The sequence below is a fragment of the Nicotiana attenuata genome, unplaced genomic scaffold (genome assembly GCF_001879085.1).
Source record: "Nicotiana attenuata strain UT unplaced genomic scaffold, NIATTr2, whole genome shotgun sequence".
Taxonomy (NCBI): Eukaryota; Viridiplantae; Streptophyta; class Magnoliopsida; order Solanales; family Solanaceae; genus Nicotiana; species Nicotiana attenuata.
In genome coordinates this window covers 121,672-136,349 of record NW_017670280.1, presented here as the reverse complement: position 1 = coordinate 136,349, position 14,678 = coordinate 121,672, and positions in this window count along the sequence as shown.

Here is a 14,678-nt window from a genome sequence, read left to right as displayed (position 1 = left end):
GGCTACAAGGATGAATGCATCGGGAATTACACTCAAGTAACGATCCAATGTATTTCATGATTTTACAAATATGAGCGAGTTTATGTTAATTAGCCACGGGTAATAATTCTTAATTAGCTTCTTCCGAAGAGTAAAAAGACTTCCTAATTGAATTATCCCTAAAACAATTAAGAGTTTAAGCACTCCCGGATATGGCTACAAGTAGTTCAATCCTATCCCTAGGTAGAATCTATAAAATGAGGGTTAACGCCTCAAGTTCTTGTTAATTAATCTTTCCCAACCCCAAATTATCTTTTCCAAAATTAATTCGGAGTTAATGGGCGAGTCCTAGGGTTAGCTAATCCCTTTGGAAACATTAAAGAACAAGAATAATTAAAGTAACAATATCTCACTTCATAAAAGGATAAAAATCATTCAATACATAAGCACAACAAGGTATTTAATCCACACTTTAAACATGAATATTTCCATAAACAAGATTTAAGTGTTGGATAAAATACTACACACTTAGATATACAATACAAAGCAAGGAAATGAAGAAATAAACATAAATGGGTAAGAAAATCTTAACCAGAAGCTTGAAATCTTCAAATCCCAAGTGTGTGTGCAAAACCCTAGCTTCAATGCTTGTTCTCTCTAGTTCTAGGAACTGAAAATAAGCCAAAGATCTCCCAAAGATTTGCTTGGACGATGATAAAAATGGTTTGGGGTGAGAAAATATGAAATGACTTATTTGCCTAGATCTGATGCCCGACTTCCGCACCTGCGGAAGAATTACCGCAGGTGCGTCTCCGCAGACGCGGAGTACACATCGCAGAAGTGGAATTCCAAATAAATGCAGCCACCGCAGATGCGGTTCACCAGGCACAGATGCGCCATCACAGAAGCGAAAATCCAACCGCAGATGCGGTTCCTGAGAAATTGTCCAGCTCCGCAGATGCACACTTCCTTCCGCAGATGCGAGGTCGCTTCTGCGACCACTCTTTCGCAGATGCGGAATTCACTGGAGACTTTTGCATGGTTTTCACCCTCTTTTGCTCAATTCCACTTCAATTCAATTCAAATTACTTTGTAGCATCATTTACCTAAAAATCCAACAATACACACCATAAACGACCTCATATTATAGTTAAAGGACATAAAAGCTAAGGAAAAGAGGCTAGATTGAGTGGTAAAATCACCACTCATCAGCATCTCCGCACTGCACCGTGTCTCTAAGGACACACAAATGGGGATCATCATACTGCCGATCACGGATACGCTCCAATAATGAAGAACGAGCGACCGTGCAAGCTAACACACGACTGGGCTCAGAAACATCCAGTCTCACGAACTGATTGGCTAAAGCCTGAACATCCAAAGCAAGCGGCCTCTCACCGACCGGAATATAAGCAAGACTGCGCATACTGGCTGACTTACTACTCAAAGCATCGGCCACCATATTGGCCTTTCCCGGATGATATAAAATGGTGATATCATAATCCTTCTACAACTCCAACCACCTCATCTGCCTCAAATTCAACTCCTTTTGCTTGAACAAATACTGAAGACTCTTGTGATCCGTGAACACCTCACATGCCACGCCATACAGATAATGCCTCCAAATCTTCAATGCGTGAACTATGGCTGCCAATTCCAAATCATGAACCGGATAGTTCTTCTCATGAATCTTCAACTACCTCGAAGCATAGGCAAGAACTTTTCCATCCTGCATCAACACTGCTCCAAGCCCAACACGGGAAGCATCACAATAGACTGTATAAGGCCCAGAACCCGTGGGCAAAACCAACACCGGTGTCGTAGTCAGAGCTGTCTTGAGCTTCTGAAAGCTCGCCTCACACTCATCCGACCATTTGAACTGGGCACCCTTCTGGGTCAATCTGGTCATCGGGGCTGCAATAGATGAAAACCCCTCCACGAACCGTCGATAGTAGTATGCCAACCCCAAGAAACTCCGAATCTCTATAGTTGGTGCTGGTCTAGGCCAGTTCTTGACTGCCTCAATCTTCTTTGGGTCCACCTGAATACCCTCTGTTGATACAACATGACCCAGAAATGCAACTAAACCCAACCAGAATTCACACTTGGAGAACTTTGCATATAACTGATTATCCCTCAGAGTTTGAAGAACCACTCTAAGGTGCTGCTCGTGCTCCTCCTGGCTGCGAGAATATATCAATATATCATCAATGAAGACTATCACGAACGAGCCCAAATATGGCCTGAATACTCGGTTCATCAAGTCCATAAAAGTTGTTGGGGCATTTGGAAACCCGAATGACATAACCAAGAACTCATAATGCCCGTACCGAGTGCGGAAAGCTATCTTAGGGACATCGGATGCCCTAATCCTCAACTGATGGTAGCTAGATCGCAAGTCAATCTTGGAAAATACCTTGGCCCCCTGAAGCTGGTCGAACAAATCATCAATCCTCGGCAGCGGATACTTATTCTTGATTGTTACCTTGTTCAATTGCCGGTAATCAATACACATTCTCATTGACCCATCCTTCTTCTTGACAAACAACACCGACGCACCCCAAGGCGAAACACCGGGTCTAATGAAACCCTTCTCAAACAAACCTTGCAACTGTTCCTTTAACTCTTTCAACTCAGGCGGGGCCATACGATACGGCAGAATAGAAATGGGCTGAGTGCCCGGAGCCAAATCAATGCAAAAGCCAATGTCCCTGTCGGGTGGCATACCCGGCAGGTCTAAAGAAAAAAACACCTCAGGAAGATCACGAACAACGGGCACAGAATCAATGGAAGGAACCTCAGCACTAGAATCACGAACACATGCCAAATAGGCCAATCACCCCTTCTCGACCATACGTCGAGCCTTCACATAAGAGATAACGTTGCGGGTAGAATAACCAGGAATCCCTCTCCACTCTAAACGAGGCAAACCCGGTAAAGCTAAGGTCACAGTCTTGGCATGACAGTCCCAGATAGCGTGGTAAGGTAATAACCAGTCCATCCCCAATATAATATCGAAGTCAACCATGTCCCAAAAGCAACAAATCTACTCGAGTCTCAAAACCTCCAATCACCACAATACAAGAACGATAGACTCGATCAACCATAATAGAATCACCCACCGGTGTAGACACATAAACAGGAACACTTAATGAATCACTAGGCATGACCAGATATGGCGCAAAATAAAACTGAAGCTTCTCTACCACAAACCAGAACGGTACCTGCACATCCACCTCTAATACCTTTACCTCCACCTCTAATACCTTTACCTCCACAAAGCCTCCGAAGACGTAGTTGATTTATTATTGGTCCGTGCTGCTACTCAGCTGAAGAAGCGGTACATGACCTCGCCATTCGCGAAAGGACAAGAGTAGAGGTTTCAATTTAGCATTGAGAGAACAAAATCGCACGACAGGGAAGAATAGAAGTGAAACTTTTCCTAACTCTGTAGCCTCTGGGGGATAAATACAGACGTCTCCGTACCGATCCCTCAGACTCTACTAAGCTTGTCTGTGAACTGTGAGACCTATGTAACCTAGAGCTCTGATACCAACTTGTCACGACCCGGATTTCCCACCCTCGGGAGTTGTGATGGCGCCTACTAATATGAGCTAGGCAAGCCAATCATTTGAACTATTTAACTTTTTACCCATTTTATATTCTTTAACAATTACGAAGATATAACATTTAACAGCGAAATTTAACATAAGCGGAAGAAAAATAATAAGCTATCTGAGCATGAATATCTAATACAACTATTTGAGTCTCGACTACCCAGAACTGGTGTCACAGTTTCAAAGATGGTCTAAGAATACTACACATAAAGGTCTGAAAGAAATAAATTCAACACTGTCTCTGGAAATACATGAAAGAAATAGGAAAGTAGATGAAAGGAGACGCCAGGGCCTGCGAACGCCTGTAGGACTACCTCGGTCGCCTGATGAATAAGATCCAGCAATCTCACTGCGGTCAAAAATCTACAGCACCAGGGTCTGCATAAAAGAGTGTAGAGTGTAGTATCAGCACAACCGACCCCATGTGCTGGTAAGTGCCTAGCCTAACCCCGGCGAAGTAGTGACGAGGCTAGGACCAGACCACCAAATAAACCTGTGTAGTTGTATAATGTACAGCGGAAAGTAACGCAGAAATAAACAAATAAAGATGGGAGGGGGAAACATGCTTCGGGAAATAACAGATAAGGCAGAATCTCAAGAGAACTATCAGGAAACCAAAATTCAACTTCTAACAAGGATAAGGAAAACAAAGGCAGATTTCACTCGCGGTTCACCACTCGTTGCGGGCGTGCAACCCGATCCCATTTCTCATATCTTGTGGTAGGCGTACCACTCGCTCCCATTTCATTAAATCAACAGTTCTTTCAAATAAAATTTCTCCAACAAACGCAACAATTAATACGAATTCATAAGATAACGAAGTACACAATAATTATGATTCACTGAGGAAAACAAATAATGACAAGTAGCAATTAATCAAGGACTTTAAGGAGCAAACATGCAATCTAATATTTAGTAAGCTAAATGTCAAGTAGCAATTAAGTCACATAAACATGTAGCAGTTATAGCATAAATTCAAGGCATAATGTTGCGCAAGGATACCTTGAGCCAATAATAACAAGTAACACAATAAAGGAAAATGCCAACATAAAGAATCACAGTAATAGTGGAATAAGACAATTAATGCACTTGAACCGATAACAACAAGAAATCATAAGAAACGGTAATAAGTGCACGGCATCACCCTTCGTGCTTTAACACTCTCTCACCAAAACAATACACGGCATCACCCTTCGTGCTTTACACTCTTCCTCACCCAAGCAACAATTACAAAACAATTAGGGCAAGGGAATCAATGACATCACCATAAAGTCAAGTAACAACAGAAAATCAGTAAAATAAACGTAAAGAACAACATAACTCAATTATCAGCAAGAATTAGGGAAATCATGGACAAGTGCACGGCATCACCCTTCGTGCTTTTATAGGCATAAAATGGTACATCGTACGGCACGGCATCACCCTTCGTGCTTTACACTCTTTCCTCAACATGAAATCAATATAATAGGCACGGAATGGTACATCGTGCGGCACGGCATCACCCTTCGTGCTTTACACTCTTTCCTCACGAAAATAACAATGCACGGCATCACCCTTCGTGCTTTATCACTCTTCCTTACCCAAACAGAAATCACAACAATGGGGCGAGGGAATAAACAAGATTATAATAGGAATCCCGGCAAGGGAGCAACAATTAAACCATTAAATCCCGGCAAGGGAACAACATCAACAATATCAACATCCCGGTATGGGAACAATTTAATAGATCTTTCTCTTTTCACTTTTACTTCATAACTCGTTTACCACTTGAGCCAATGCTCCAAAGGGTTCAATCAACTCACTCACTTTCACAAATTCGTAATATAACTTGAGCCATCGCTCCACAATGTACAAAAGTCACAATTATTTCCTTAACGTTTCACAACAAATAGAAATCACTTCTAAAGCATAGATTGTTCAACGAAATCATGAAAATCACATTATAAGACCCACTGTCATGCTAGACACCAACGTACTCGTCACCATGCCTATACGCCGTACTCAACAATAATCACATAGCAAATAGGACTCCTAATCCCTCAAGCTAAGGTTAGACCAAACACTTACCTCGAACTTCCACGGCCAACTCAATCCTCAACAACCACCTTTCCTTTCGAATTCGGCTCCCAATCAATCTCATCTATACACAAATGACTTCATAACATCAAATAATGCTAAACAATTCGAACCCAATGCCTAATTATAGCTTTTCCATCATTTTTCCCAAAAACTCAAAAATCGACCCCGGGCCCGCTTGGTCAAAACACGAGGTTCGGACCAAAATCATATCCCCCATTCACCCACGAGCCCAAATATATAATTTGTTTTCAAATTTGACCCCACAACGAGGTCTAAATCAAGAAAAATTAAAAAGCCCTAACTCTACCCAAATTTTCTACCTTAAATCACATGTTTTAGGCCTAGGATTTCAATAGATGTTGAAGGAAATGAAAGAAAATAAGTTAAGGATTACTAACCCAAGAGATTTTGGTGAAGAATCGCTTCAGTGGTCGCCTAAGAGCTTGGAGAAGAAAGGTTTTGTGAAATTTTTTGGTGAATCCCGTAATGACACTGTTCTGGAATTTTAAAATTTAACTGGGCAAAAAATGGTCTATGCGATCGCGAAGATGCAATGCGATCGCATAGAGGAAGGGGAAAATGGTCATCGCGATCGCGAACAGTACTATGCGATCTCATAGAGGAAAATATAGGGCTTCTCAGGCTAACACTATGCGATCCCGGGAGGAGCTATGCGATCGCATAGAACAAACTCGACCCCTGAAAATTTACACTATGTGATCGCGGACATGGCTATGCGATCACATAGAACAAAGGACTGGACAACAACAGACAGCAGTTCTGCAATTTTTCTAAGGCTAAAACAACCTCGAAACACATCCGAATCACACCCGAGCCCTCGGGGCTCCTAACCAAACACATGAACTAACTCAACAACAACATACGAACTTATCCGTACGATCAAATCGCCAAAATAACATAAAAACAATGAATCAAACCTCAAAATCAAGAGTTTTTCCTCAAACTTCATTAAGTTTCAAATTTAGAACTTTAAGTCCGAAACACATCAAACGACGTCTGTTTTTAACCAAACTTTACAGAAATATCTTAATTCACATATAAGACCTGTACCGGGCGCCGGAACAAAAATACGGGCCCGATACCAACACGTTCCAATCAAATTTCATTTCAAATTTCCTTAAACAAATTTCAGAAAACAATTTCTTTTAAAATTCATTTCTCGGGCTCGAGACCTCGGAATTCGATTCTGGGCATACGCCCAAGTCCCATATTTTCCTACGGACCCTCCGCGACCGTCGAATCGTGGGTCCGGGTCCGTTTACCCAAAACGTTGACCAAGGTCAAATTTATTCATTTTTACATCAAAACTTAGCATTTTTCACAGAATTTCACATTTATGCTTTCCGGCTACGCGCCTGAACTGCGCACGCAAATCGAGGCAACTCTAAATGAGGTTTTGAAGGCCTCGGAAGCACAAGATTCATTTAAAATATGTGATGACCCTTTAGATCGTCACATCGGGAGAGATTTACGGTAATAATAGTGCTCATGATTGATAGAGATGATTAGGCAATTCTATGTGAAACAGAACCGGAAGGGATTCCATCAATAAGGGAAATCATAACCTTAGAACCTTCTCTTAATTTTTTACAACTTAATCATAGTGAGTTTTCAGTTGTTTATTTACTTTCATTCGTAGTTAGTAGAAATACCATCAATTGTTATTTACAACGTTTGGGAAGTTGATTCCGTAGAATTTCGTAAGTCCAACGAAAGTAATTGATAGGTTAATTCCTTGTGGGTTCGTCTCTGGGCTAAATACTCAGATTATATTTGCAACGTCCGCGTGTCCTTTTTATAAGGCATAGTTGGGTGTGATTAGCTATGCAAGCAGCATTATCTTCATACAATATTGTTGGAATCTTCGTCTTTAAAGAAAGACCACACGGTTGTTGAATGTGTTGAGTCACTGATCTCAACCATATACATTCTCGACTAGTTTCATGAATAGCTATTATCTCTGCATGATTAGAAGATGTAGCAGCTAAAGTTTGTTTTGTTGAACGCCATGAAATAGTTGTACCTCCACAAGTAAATAGATAACCCGTTTGAGATCGGACTTTATGTGGGTCAGACAAATAACCTGCATCTGCATAACCAATCATTTGTGAATCAAATTCATAAAAATAAAATAATCACATAGCAATAGTCCCCCGGATGTATTTAAAAATATGCTTAATACCATTCTAGTGTCTTGTTGTTGTAAAGGAACTAAATCTTGCTAATAAACATACTACTATATCTGGTCGAGTATTATTTGCAAGATACATCAGTGTCTCAATTGCACTAAGATATGGAGTTTCATCACCAAGAAGCTCTCCATCATTTTCATGAGGTCGGGATGGATCTTTAGTTATATCGAGTGATATCACAACCATCGGGGTACTTAATGGATGTACTTTATCCATATAAAAAGCTTTAGGATCTTTTCGGTATAAGTTGATTGATGGACAAAAGTTCCATCTTTCATATGCTCAAAGAAGTCCCCAGCTTCTAAATGAGTAATATCCGCAAGGCCTTCAAAAACATCATCTTTATAGGCAAGGTTTGCTTTAACTTTATCGTGATTATTCATAGGGCCCACCTCAACATCATTTTGAAAGGTCAAGTGAGTCTCAAATTTATTTTGTTTCCTTTTATAGAGGCTTGATAAAGTTTGACAAAATGTTCAGGTGTACGACAAATTCATGCGCAATGATTTTTCATACCACAACGGTGGCAAATATTGCCTTTGCCTTTTGAAGGACTATCCTGAGAACCCTTATTGTTCTCTTGTTTATAACGACCACCACCATGGCGATTATTATTTTGCCCTTGCAACGCCCATGTATATTTATACGGCCACGATAATTATTTTATCTTCTTTTAAACTTTGGATCTATCGCTACCAGATTCACTTCTGGAAATGGAGCTGATCCGGTGGGGCGGGCTTCATGATTTTTCATCAAAAGGGTATTATGTTGTTCAGCTACCAAAAGGCATGAAATTAACTCAGAATATTTCTTAAAGCCTTTTTCACGGTATTGATGTTGTAACACCATATTTGAGGCATGAAAAATGAAAATAGTATTTCCAACATGTTCTTATCATTCATAGGTTCCCCACATGATTTTAGTTGGGAAGTTATTCTCTATACAGCAGAATTATATTCACTTATGGTCTTACAACCTTGTATATGTAGGTGCATCCAGTCACGACGAGCTCTTGGCAATACCGTGGCCTTTAGGTTGGTCATATCGTTTTTTCAAACTAGTCCATAATTGAAATGGATCTTTTAAGGTTAAATATTCACTTTTTAACCCTTCATCGAGATGATGACGAAGGAAAATCATGACTTTCATTTTATCCTGACTTGATGATTCATTTCCATCTTTATTAGTGTCACCAAGACCTTTAGCGTCAAGGTGAATTTCAGCATCAAGTACCCATGAAAAATAATTATCCTCAGAGATGTCAAGTGCCACAAATTCAAGCTTTGATAAATTCGACATAGTGAAAACTATCATAAAAAATAAGTAAATTAGAATGATAAAAATTACTGTCAATGAAAACTTTTACAGCTATTGGGCAGTACATAATCGCATACCAATATCGTGTAACAAGCTTGTCAAAATAAAAACTAATTATATGCAATGTAATGTTACTATATCATGCTTGACTATAAATTAGCACATAATCATTACCCTATGTATACATGAGAAGCTAAATATGTTCACTCAATAATCAGAGAGTTACTAAATTAAAGTAAGTATATCATGTTCCGACACTTATTATATGTCCACAAACAGTTACGATTGTTTATTATAAACGGATCATTAATATCATTAATAACATAATGATTCGGCCATAAAAGGAAGGAAACGTTATATTTGTAAACCCCTATAAAAGGAAAGAGACCTTTATTTGTAAGGATCATCTCAGACTATATTGGAATATATTCACTTTACTTTTCTGCTATCTTGACTTTGCAATCAATTATTTCTTTACTTATTTTTGTCTTTTCCTTTCATTTAATTGAAAAGTGCGGAATTTCTTGGTTATCAGAAACCCGAGCTCTTCTAAAAATAGGCTTTGACCGAAATACACATTTTTTGGTTAAACAAATTGGTTCTGTTACCGGAAAACTAATAATCTTTTCACTTTCCAAATTCATCTTTCCGTCAAACAATCATCTCGACTGCCAACGACAACAACCAACAAAACCAAAAAAACCAACTGAACCAACAGAATCAACAAGAGGATGAAATCCCTTCACCCTAAAATTCTCCTCAACACTCCCGAGAAGGGTCACCTGACAGATCAACATCACATGTAAATAACCAACAAGGGGAAGATAAAAATGCTGAAGATGCATTGAAGTAACTAATTGCAGAACACATCACCAATGCTCTTCAAGCTTTCGTTAGTGGATTACCAACTGTACCACCAACTCCACCTCCAAACAACACCGCAACCATAGAGAACCCACGCTCGGGACTTACCAATTCGGGCAGTGGAGGAACTCCCAGCGAATCTCGCGACGGAAGGTCAGGTATTCTAAATAATTCTGATTTACAAAGTTTAGTACTAACTTTGCAGAAACAGCTCAAGGAGCAGAACAATCGCATAGAGTAGATACCTGGTGTGCACCCATGATTAAAGGAGTGGATATTGATAAATATTCTCAACAGTCCTGGAAGCCAAGTGTCGCTCCCTTGCCAATTCCAAAAAAGTTTAAGATGCCCGATATCCCGAAGTATGATGGGACAACCGACCCACGAGATCATGTAACTGCATTTACAACTACCGTGAAAGGAAACGACTTGACCAAGCAAGAGATTGAGTCAGTGCTGGTAAAAAAATTTGGTGAAACACTCACAAAAGGAGCACTAACATGTATTCTCTTTTACCAGAAAATTCTATTGATTCTTTTGCTGAGCTTGCAGATTCATTTATAAAAGCACACTCAGGAGCTCAAAAAGTTGAAAAGATGATGGAATACATCTTCAAAATAAAACAAGGAGATACGAAGCTACTCAGGGAATTTGTGGATAGATTCCAGCGTGAAAGGATGATGTTACCACGTGTACCTGATAATTGGGCGGCTATGGCGTTTGCAAGTAACCTAAATGAAAAAACTCAGAAGCTACGAGGAGACTCAAAGAAAGTTTACGAGAATTTTCTGCAACAACTTGGAATGATGTTTACAACAGGTATAGCAGGAAGCTGGGATAGAATAAGATACTATCACTCAGTCACGGGGAGATAAAAGAACAAGTTCGAGGCGACCAGAAACTGAAAAAGGTCCGATAAGAACAGGTACGAATAAGGCTGCTTATCAGGCGGATTAGGCGGTTATTTACTCTTAACGGTTTGGCTTATCGGTTATCGACTTTTAAATATATTAATCCGCTAGCCACCCGATAAGATATCGGATGGATTGGTATCGGTTTATCGCTTATCAGGCGGTTTATCGGCCTAATTCAATCAAAATGAAATAAAATTTTCTATAGTGGGAAAGTAAACATTAAAAGTTCCCAACCAAACACAGAAACACATGTTTTGAGTTCTGGAAATGAAAAAACTCAGAATCAAAACCAAACAGAGAAAAATGCAAATATTGTTTTGGTCTCTCGTGAATATCTCAAAGGCTCGTGTCCGAACGCATAGGTACAAATGAAGAAAAAGACAAACCCATTAGTATTTTCTTTTACTTCAAATTGGGATTTTTGACCTTTTATAATTAAGCCTTAGTCCATGTGAAATATTTTCAATTGGCCGTTGTTAAAACAAATGTTCGTCATGCTTAGAATTCTAGGATTCGTTAAAACCTAGGCAAAGTTGATGAAGCAGTGGTGTAACTGGTGTTGTTATCTTGTCTTAGACAGCAAATTCTGTCTTTTGTCATAGTTAGATGACTCCTTTTATTTGGCTTTCTTTTATTCTAATTCACTTTGATAGAGTACTGGAGGAAGAAGAGTTTTTAATTATTATATATATATATATATGTATATATATATGGATAAAAATAAATTTTATATGTATATATATATTCTTAACGGGTTAACAGATTATCCATTAAGAAAATTAAATAATCTGCCCCCAAACTGATAAGCCGTTAATAAAAAAATTTTAATCCGCTCCCCGTCCGTTAAACCGTCAACCCGATACCAATAAGCTATTAAGCTTCAGTTTCAATTCGGTTTTGAACACCCCTAGGTACGAACCTTTCGTGGGACCAGCAGGAAGGGATTCACATTCTAAACAAGAGAACCCGAGGTACGGTACCAGATCAAGGGACAGAGATGCGGGTTCGTCATCCAAGTTTAGAAAGGAGCGAGATACGCGGGACAGCGACATTAGTACAAAATCAAAGATTGGTGATTACAGTTTCAATGTTAGCACATCTAAGTTGGTAGTTGTTTTAAGAAGTATGAGAGATAAAGTGTGGTGACCAAAAGAAATGAGATCGAACACTAGCAGAAGAAACCCAGATTTCGGGTGCGAGTTTCATAATGATCACGGTCACAAAACAACAGAGTAAAGATTGCTACAAGGTGAAGTAGAGCACTTGTTAAAACAAGGCTATTTAACCGATTTGTTTAGCGAGAAGGCTAAGCAAGCGTATATGAAGAATAGACAGGAGCCACCAAATCCTCATCAGCAAAAAGAACGGTTAATGTGATAAGCGGAGGAGAGGAGGTCAACGGTGTAACGTATACGGCTGCAATAAAGATGTCAAAAGTCACAGTTACCCACGAAAAGCGAATTCGCCAACTTTTGGAAGAAGATAGCATAACGTTTGATGATGCAGATGCAGATGGCGTGATGATCCCACACAATGACGCACTGGTAATATCTTTACTTGTACATGATACTAATGTGAAACGAGTTTTGATTGATCCAGGTAGCTCTGTAAATATCATTCTTTTAAGAGTGGTAAACGAGATGCAAGCCGATGATAAATTGGTACCCAAAGCACGTACCTTATCTGGATTTGACAATTTAAGCGTTGTTACAAAAGGGGAGATAGTGCTCACGACATTCGCAGAAAGAGTAGTCAAAGATACGAAATTTCAAGTGATAGATACGGACATGGCGTATAATATGATTCTTGGCGGACCTTGGATTCATGAGATGGATGTCGTTCCGTCCACTTTACATCAGATTATTAAGTTCCCCTCAGCATGGGGGAATTAGACAAATCCGTGGTGATCAGCAGGCCTCTAGAAGTATCAATTCAGTGGCGGATTCAAGCATAAAGAACGATGTTACCAAAAATAGCAATTACAGAATTCAGTTGAGGATTTAGCAACACAAATCTCAACTGGAGATGGGCAAATGGATGTAGACTCAAGGCTCGATATCATTCAAGAGCCAGAAGAGAACTAAAACATCAAAACAACAATTGAGGAACTCGAAGCGGTGCTGCTGTTTATACAGTGTCCGGACAGAAAAGTTTACATCGGAACCAACCTGAGCCCAGAGATGAAAGGTAAGTTAATTGAATTCTAAAAAGCTAACACAGACTGCCTTACTTGGTTGTATTCAGATATGACAGGTATACCACCGGAGGTGATGACCCATAAGCTAAATGATGATCCAACATATCCGCTTGTCAACAGAAGAAAAGAAAGCAAGAATCCTTCAAAAACCATGTGATTCAGGATGAGGTACAAAAGCTTTTAAAAATCGGGTCTATCCGAGAATTAAAATATCCTAATTGGTTAGCCAATACTGTAGTGGTGCCGAAAAAGAATAGTAAATAGCGAATCTATGTAAACTATACTGACTTGAACAAAGCTTGCCCTAAAGATTCTTTTCATTTACCGCACATATATCAATTAATTGATGCTACTGCAGGACATGAATTGTTAAGTTTTTTAGATGCCTATTCAGGATATAATCAAATAAAAATGGATCCTCTAGATGAGGAAAAAACTTCCTTTATTACAGACAGGGGGACTTACTGTTATAAAGTCATGTCTTTCGGCCTAAAGAATGTTGGAGCCACGTACTAGAGGTTAGTAACGAAGATGTTTCAAGAACAACTGGGAAAAACCATGGAAGTCTATATCGATAACATGCTAGTCAAGTTAGCACAGGTAGGGAATCACATCCAACATTTGTCAGATTCATTTCAGATTCTCCGCAAATTTAATATGAAGTTAAATCCTGAAAATGTGCATTTGGCATGTCTTGAGATAAGTTTTTAAGTTTCCTTGTTTCTAACCGAGGAATTGAAGTAAATCCAGCATAGAATAAAGACATTGAAGAAATACCAGATATACTCACGAGCAAAAAAGAGGTTCAGAGATTGACAGGTAGGATAGCAACATTTGGAAGGTTTATTTCTAAATCTTTGGAGAAAAGCTTTAAGTTCTTTTCAGTGTTGAAAAAGCAAAGCCAATTTGAGTGGACTGAGGAATGCCAACAAGCGCTCAAAAATCTAAAAACGTACTTGTCAAACCCACTGTTGTTGGCTAAACTGAAGGATGGAGAAAGGCTACTCATCTATCTCGTTGTGTCAGAAATGGCGGTATGTGCAGTATTAGTTCGAGAAGACAAAGGTAAAGAATCTCCAATTTATTATGTTATCAAGTCTTTATTGGATGCTGAAACTCGATATCACCATTTAGAAAAACTAGCTTTAGCATTAATCATGGCATCTACAAAGTTGAGGCCTTATTTTTTATGTCACCCTATCTCTGTAGTGACCGCTTACCCCTTAAAAAATATACTGCACAAGCAAGAACTATCAGGTAGATTAGCCAAGTGGGCTATAGAACTAAGTGAATATGATATCACATATCACCCTAAAATTGCGATAAAATTGATAATCGGTTTAATGTATGTATATTTTTATATATATCGCCTCGCATTTTGCTCATGTCTAGATGATTTGAGATGTTTAATATGATGATTTGTGCTCATTTATGGTATTTCTATGTATAGGAATCATTCGGATGCAATTTGGGACAAAATGGCGCGAAATTGGGAAGA